We start from the raw sequence: 8,089 nt of genomic DNA on the forward strand, positions 1-8,089 counted from the left end.
CAGGCATAGTGCTAAGTGTTGGAGATACAACAAGACTGTCCCTGCCTTCAAGCCAGCCTATTGGGGGAGGTAACATGCAAGCAAATGTTATGCAAAGCTATGTACAGAATAAACAGCAAATAATTCAAAGAAGGAAAGAACCGGAATTAAGAGGTTGGGAAAGACTTTTTGTAGAAGGTGGGATTTAAAGACTGGGATTTAGGAGGTCATTTAATCTGTTTGGGCTTCTGTTTTATCAACTTTATCATCAGGACCATGGACTAGATGGCCTAGGAGGTTTCTTTTAGCTCTAATTCTGTGTTTAAGATGAGTTTGCAACCATCCCCTTGATAATACAACTTCCATTTATTACTATCTTTACATTACAAGCTTCTACTGCTTTATCTATTGTTATTCAACACTCTTCCCTTCTACCTTCTCCCTCCACCAAAAAAAGGAAAGAAAATGAACATTTAGAAATTTTTCCATTGTTATGTGATTTTTTTTTGTCCAAATGACTTGTCTATAAAACTCTTAAATTTGTACGCTTAAACTTGGAAACAATTTTCTAATCTGTTAAAAGACTTTCTAATTGAACATTCCACTGGGTTTTGAACCTACTTGTTAAAAATGTAAGGGAGTATGAAAATCTACTGGGTGAATTTCATCAAAAACCTTTGCATAATTAGTGACTGGAATTGAAAAATGAGTATCATGATTAATAAGCGCAGTGATACTCTCCTTCCATTTAGAGCTATCTTTTTTCAGCCAAGACAGCTTTTAAAACCAAATAGCTAAGTAAAATGAACTTAGAACCATCTGCAGGTACGTGTTAAATAAATAAATATAAATATATTCAGGGTGTATGTTCAAAATTGTTTCCTGATCAGGTTGTACAATCAAAAAAGAAGCCATTGCCTCATACACTAATGACATAACAGATCCAAACTAAAAGGAAAAAATGCATAAGATGCTGTGCTAAGTTCTAAAACATGATATAAGAAAATCCCTGTCCTCAAGAAGTTTACATTTTACTGGTCACAGAAATAAAGCTACAAAAAATTAACACAGAGTAGGGAGGCATCTCAGCATAATCATTTCCGGTTCTAATAAGAATTTGGGGGTGAGAAGTTAATAAGAAAAAAAAAGAGGTGTAGCTTTTGGTTTCATGGGTCTTACATAATTTTCAGGAAATTCAATCAGCTGTACAGAGCAGGGTTTGGTTCCTCTCAGGACAAAATAGCCTTGATTGAAGAACTCAATTTACTCTTAAATTAATGGGAAAGAATTGGTAACAAAGCAGAGATTATCTGAGATAAGAATGTTACACATGATACAGCCCCAAATGGTTAAGAAGTCCCAAGCTTTCCTTTCCACATTTTTTTCCACAAATCTGTATGGTCATATAATCAGTCAACTGCATCCATCACATGCCTTAATCATGTGATTTTTTTACTCAACTCTATGATCTAAGGTTAGAGATCCTGGTTATCTAAACCTTTAAAGTCTAGAAAAGGTAATAATGCCATGTTCAGGAAACCGGAGATAATGGCGTTTTTTCATAGATGAATAGATAGGACACATTCACATGCACAGAAAACTGACTCACCAGCACCATACGTAAATTATTCATTTAGAACAGAGTGTGTATGTTCCAACATAGAGACACTTGGCAGGTGCCAGAAGCATTAATATTAACTTTTTATCTAGTGCTTTTGAAGCAGCAACATGTGATAGGGAGCATTTCTTAAAAAAAAAAAAAAGCAACCAACAACAAACCCCAGTAAAACCATGGATGAGGAAGAACAGAATTTAAAATTTGTCTTCATGGTATTTAGGGATTTCTTTGAATACTCATGAAAAAAAGATCTTTGAACAATTAACTCTCAAATATCTACCTCTATGATCTAAGATATCCCTAGTTAAAAAAAAATAGGGCAGCTAGGCAGCCCAGTGGATAGAGTGCTGGCCCTGGAGAAAGGGGACCTGAGTTTAAAGACACTTGCTAGCTGTGTGACCCTGGGTAAATCACTTAACCCTGTTTGCCTCAGTTTCCTCATGTGTAAAATAAGCTGGAGAAGAAAATGGCAAAACCACTCCAGTATTTCTGACAAGAAAACCCCAAATGGAGTCACAAAGAGGAGACACAACTAAATCAGCATAACAACCACAGCTAAGAATTAAATTTAAAGAAAAATAGAAGTATAATACACCACCCAGTTATTATTCTTGTTATTCAAAAGCACCTCAGTGTCTCTCTCTGAGGTTACCAGAACCAAGCTCATCCAACCTGTTCAGTCACTTAAATTCAAAGATGACTTGGGCTGGAGAGAATGCTTCTATTCCAAAGGGGCCTTCTTTTCTCCTTTCTACACCTTCTTACTCACCTCACATTGGTTCAGTTATCATCTCTTCATAAATGGCTCCCAGATCTAGTAACTCTAATTTCCATCACTTACTGCCTCCTGGATGTATCTACCTGTATACTTGAAGGTACCTAAAATTCAAGATTTCCAAAATGGAAATTCTTACTTACCATCATCCCCCTTTCCTCCCCAACCCTGGCCCTCCTACAGACTTCCCTATTTATATGGTGGCTACCACCATCTTTTCAATCATGCAGGTTCTCAACTTTGAAGTCATCCTTAACTCTTCTTTTGCACTCACTCCCCTATTGATGGCCAAATATTATAAATTCGATCACCATGACATCTCTTTCTCCTATTTCCTTCTTATTATTCACTTAGCCATCTTAGCCTAGCCACTCATCATTTCTCACTTGGACTATTGCAAGAGAATCCTGATTGGTCTTCTTGTCTTTTGAAGCCAATATATTCTCTACACAGCTGCCAAAACAACCTTCCTAAAACAAAGGTCTAACCACATTACTCCTCTTCTCAATGGTGATCAACAGATCCCTCTTCCTTCTAGGATAAAATACAGACTTCTTAGCTTGTCATTTAAAGGCTTTCACAGTCTTTCTCTAGCTAGACTTCCTTTCCAGACTCATTTCACTTAAATCTTCTTTATACATTCTATGTTCCAGCCAAACTGGCTCACCTCATGTTCCTTGAATTCAACATTCTATCTTCCACCTTTTGTGTGCCTGGAATGTATGTCTTCCTCATTTCCACCTATTAGAATCATTAGCTTTCTCCAAGGCATAACTCAGATGTCATTTCCCACAAGAAGCCTATCCTGATTGTCCCCTAGTTGTTAATGCTCTCTCTTTTCAAATTATCTAGTATTTATCTGAGTAAATGGTGTTATCCCCCCCTAGAAGAATATAATCTCTTTATGGGGAGGGATTGTTTTTCATTGTAAATGTTGATCCAGATCCTCTCCAAGACTGTGCTCACATAATCCAGGTCTAAACCTACAAGTTTCCTAAAAATGTCATTTTCTCTTTTTGATTCATTATGTTCCCACCTAGAATTTACTCTGGGAAAATTTCTAAACATAGCTTAGTGATAGTTGATGTAGTGGTAGGCACTGCACATGGTAATTACTGGTCAGCATTGCAAAGAATGACATTCACTACATTTTAGCATTCAGGAAAAGACTTATTATGGGTGTAGGGTTATCCAGAGTCAGCTGTCTGTGCACATAGAAATGTCAGAGCTAAGATCAGAATTTGTAATAAACAGCAAGAAAGAACAGTAATGAGAAAAAGATATGGTATATAATTAAGAAGATCTAACCCTGAATTGTTTAAAAAAGCTATTGAAATTTTTAAAAAAGAGAAATGGACATGAGCAATGACATTAACACCAACTGCAATAACTTCATCCTGAAGTTAAAACAGTATAAATCAATTGCTACAGCAAGGAGACTAAAAAAGCCCAGAAAGCACCTTAGTCAGCAAACATTTGCCTTACTTGCCACACACAGAGGTGGCTGCCAAGGCAATACCGGTTTAAAATATTATTATGGGAGAAATATTTCCTTTTTGAGTTCGTGTGATGGGTAATAGTTGCCAAAATAAATCTACTACAATACAGAAGTTATAGAGATAAAAACCTATGTTTTTATGCTTGAGGACAGGTTCAGATAGGTAGAAAAATAACTCCTGAACAATTATTGGGATTCTGGTAAGGAATCTTATAGACAAAATTACATCAAAGTGACAGCAAAAAAATTATTTTACTTATTGTAATCTTGTACATTCTTTTAGGCTGTAAAAATTTTGTTTTTAAAGACAGATTCATAATCTCATGCTTCCTTTAATGTCTTAAAAAATGAACAAACTGGGCAGCTAGTTGGCACAGTGAGTAGACCACCGGCCCTGGAGTCAGGAGAACCTGAGTTCAAATCCAACATCAGACACTTGACACATGTACTAGCTGTGTGACCTTGGGCAAATCACTTAACCCCAATTGCCCTGCCAAAACAAAAACAAACAAACAAAATGAACAAACGTAGGTGATTATAGTCATAATCTCATACATCCCTTAAGGGAACAAACCTAGTTAAACAGATTCTGTAAACTAAGTCAGGTCAGATCAGATCAAACTGAATTTAGGGGTTCACAATAAGCTGATTGAGGGAGATTTACATGTCACCAAGATAACCAAGAAAACTAAACATCAGGGAAATCTTTATTCCTTATATGGTTAGCTGGGGGAGGTAACAAATAACTATATCATTCTGGGGAGTTCAAACCCTCCTTTGGCTTCTGTCTAATGAATGTCAAACAGTCTTCCCATAACACTATTATTACATGAGTCAGATTTTGGTCAGAAGACAGGGTTTCAGTTAATTAAAAGTTGCTGAAGGAATGGCCTTGAGCCCCAAATAATAAAAATCAATAAAAGGAAGTAAAAATTCCCATAACAATATAAACTAATTTATAACATTTTATAAAGAAGGATGATGGATGATTATGGGCAGTATCATCTCATGTATCAGAGGGAAGCAGTGGAGGGTAAAAACAATCTAAAGACAGCCTATGCCCTACGCATACATATGTACATACATACATATATTCATATATATCACACACACAGAGCAATATGTACAACTAAGCAAAGTCATTTCAAGGGCATTTGAGAATGAAAATGGGCAAAGAACTACAAACAGAAGAAAAATGGAAAAATACCTTCAAAAATTATTACAACAGATCTCCCCTCCCCCCCAGGATACTGAAACCAGCAGAATTTAACCCTAATATTACAGCCCTTGAGGTGCTTACAGAGGAAGTTGAAATGACACTGAAGAGAAGACAGGAAAGGAAGCCAGATTAGATTAAGTCTATATAAATGAGATCCATGCTGGAGACAATACAGTTCTGAGAGCATAAAGGACTGACACACAAAGTCTCTAAAAGAAGAGAAGATACCAAGATATGGAAAACATCTCGTACCTTACTGATTCAAAAAATGTGAGAGAACATCAACATCTACAAACCTATCTATGCAAATATATCTATCTCTATATATGTATATCAACCAATCTATCTATCTATCTATAGTAGAGCTATCTACTCTCCCATCCATACAAAATCTTTATAAGGACCATCAAGACATAAACTGAGGGCATCCTTGATGAGGGTATTAGTAATGAATAAGCAGGCTTTTGCAAATGAAATTAAATAATAGACCACATTTTTACCATACCAAATTGACTGAAAAATACAGAGAATATAAGGTCACATTGTGGTTATTGTTTGAGGGTATAAAAAAAGAACTTTCAACAATGTAGACCAAAATAGCACCTCCTAGGCTCTTTTAAAACAAAGTCTCCTATCCATTTCTTCAAGGTCATTCAAGATTCCATGGGATATGCAACAACAGAAATAACCCTGTTCAATGACCCCTAATAATAAATATCAAGCAAGGCACAGGATGAATGCTTACCAAAAGTATTTACCATGACAATAGAAAAGATCCAGAACTGAGTCTAAGTTGAGAAAAGATTCACTATGCAGGGGTGGGGAACCTGAAGCCTCGAGTCCACATGTGGCCTTCTAGGTCCTTGGGTGCCACCTTTTGACTGAGTCCAAGTTTTACAGAACAAATCCTTTTATTAAAGGGATTTGTTTTGTGAAATTCTGATTCGGTCAAAGGGCCACACTTGAGGAACTAGAGGACCATATATGACCTTGAGGCCACAGGTTCCCCACTCCTACTGGAATCTAAATTCCATTAGATTGTGCACTCCTTGAGGTCAAGGACTGTCTTTTGCCTTTCTTTGTATTCCCAGTGCTTAGCATAGTGCCTGGCACATCGTAAGCACTTAAATAATATTTATTGGCTGACTGACTATAATTGGTTGAGGTCCTTCAGATGCCCCATTTGCATTTGTATTGGCTGCATCGAGCCCCAAGATATTGCAGAGGTTCCTGGAAGAGATCTGTGATGGGTGAGGTAGGTGAGGATCAAACAAAAGGGTAATTGTAAAAGAGCCTAGCACAGTGCCTGGCACGTAGTAAGCACTATATAAATGTTAACTATCATCATTGTTATCATTTTGAATGTATTATGCATTCTTTACCTGTTTAGGGGGTCCTGTAAATTCTTTCCATCTTCCACATTTTCCCTCCCTCTCACCATATGAAAAGCCCATCTTCTCTTTTTGTCGCATAATTCTTTGATGCCATTAATGCATGTCACAGATGAAAGAGATACATAGCTCAAAATGGAGCAATGAACTGACTGCACTTATTAAATCATGATACTCATTTTTCAATCCTATCCAACAAATATGCAAAGGTTTTTAATGTAGTTCCACTAGTAAGTTTTCATCTTCCCTTAAATTTAAAACAAATTTGGATCTAAACACACTGATTTTTAAAATTATTTAATTTTTTTCAGTGAAAAAAATTATTTTCTCTCCCTACTCCTGAAAAAGAAAATACTAAACCCTTGTAACCAATATGCTTAGTTAAGTAAAATAATAATGATGACAATAGCTAGTATATACATAGCACCTTAAGGTTTGTAAAATACTTTAGAAATATAAACTTAATTTATCCTTACAACTCGGGGGATGTTGTTATTAATATATCATCATTTTACAAATGAGGAAACTGAGGTAGAAAAAGGTTAAGTGACTTGCCAGCATCATATAGCTTGTAAATGTGCGAAGCTGGATTTGAATTCAAGTCTTCCCAACTCCAAGTCCAGTGTTCCATCCATTATGCCACCTAGTTGCAAAACAAAGTACCACGTTGGCCATGTCTGAAATCTCTATATCTATCTATCTATCTATCTATCTATCTATCTATCTATCTATCTACTTTATCAGTCTGTACCCTGAATCCATTTTTTCTCTGTCAGGAGGTTGGTAGCATGCTTCATCATAGATCCTCTGGAATTGTGGTTGACCGTTGTGTTAGGAAGAATTCTTGTCTTTTAAGTTTCTTGTTTTCACAATCTTGTTATTATGTCTTTTCCTGTTTCTACTCACTTCACTCTGCATCAGTTGATACAAGTCTTCCTAGGTTTCTCTGAAAAGTGTCCATCTCATCATTTCTTACAGCATAATATAATTCCATTACATTCACATGCTATAATTTGTTCAACCATTTTTCAATGGATAGGCAACTCTTCGGTTTCCAGCAATATTAGCTGTTATAATTACACAGCATTTTGGGGTTTTTTTCCATTTATATTCCAACATCTTCATTTTACAAATGAGGAAACTGAGGTCCATAAAAGGTAGGTAATTTACCTAAGATACCTGTGGATTCAAATCTGGGCTATCTGATTCCAAACGCAATACTCATTCCCCCTATACTGCACTACCTCCAATATCATCCAACTGACATTTATAGAAAGTTTTAAATATTATTCACTAAGAATTGCTGTGAGTCAGGTCCTGACAGATGCTGAACATGTGAATCTGATATGTCTCTTTCTGAAAAACAGGTGAATCTATTTTGAATGAAGCATCAGGGTGTGTATGGTCTTACACCAAACTAGAAACAAGTAAAATTGCCTTAGGGTCTGACCACATTGGGTAGATTTATGATAAGGCTGTATATTTAGAGAGCCAACTTTTTTTCCCTGATTAACTCAAAGTACTTTACAAACATTTCCTCAATAACTTCATAGCTTTTTTGTATCATGGAGAAACCTAAGTGTAGAAAGATTAATTGATATACTCTAAA

Source organism: Trichosurus vulpecula, chromosome 5 (genome assembly GCF_011100635.1).
Source record: "Trichosurus vulpecula isolate mTriVul1 chromosome 5, mTriVul1.pri, whole genome shotgun sequence".
In the NCBI taxonomy this organism is placed as follows: domain Eukaryota; kingdom Metazoa; phylum Chordata; class Mammalia; order Diprotodontia; family Phalangeridae; genus Trichosurus; species Trichosurus vulpecula.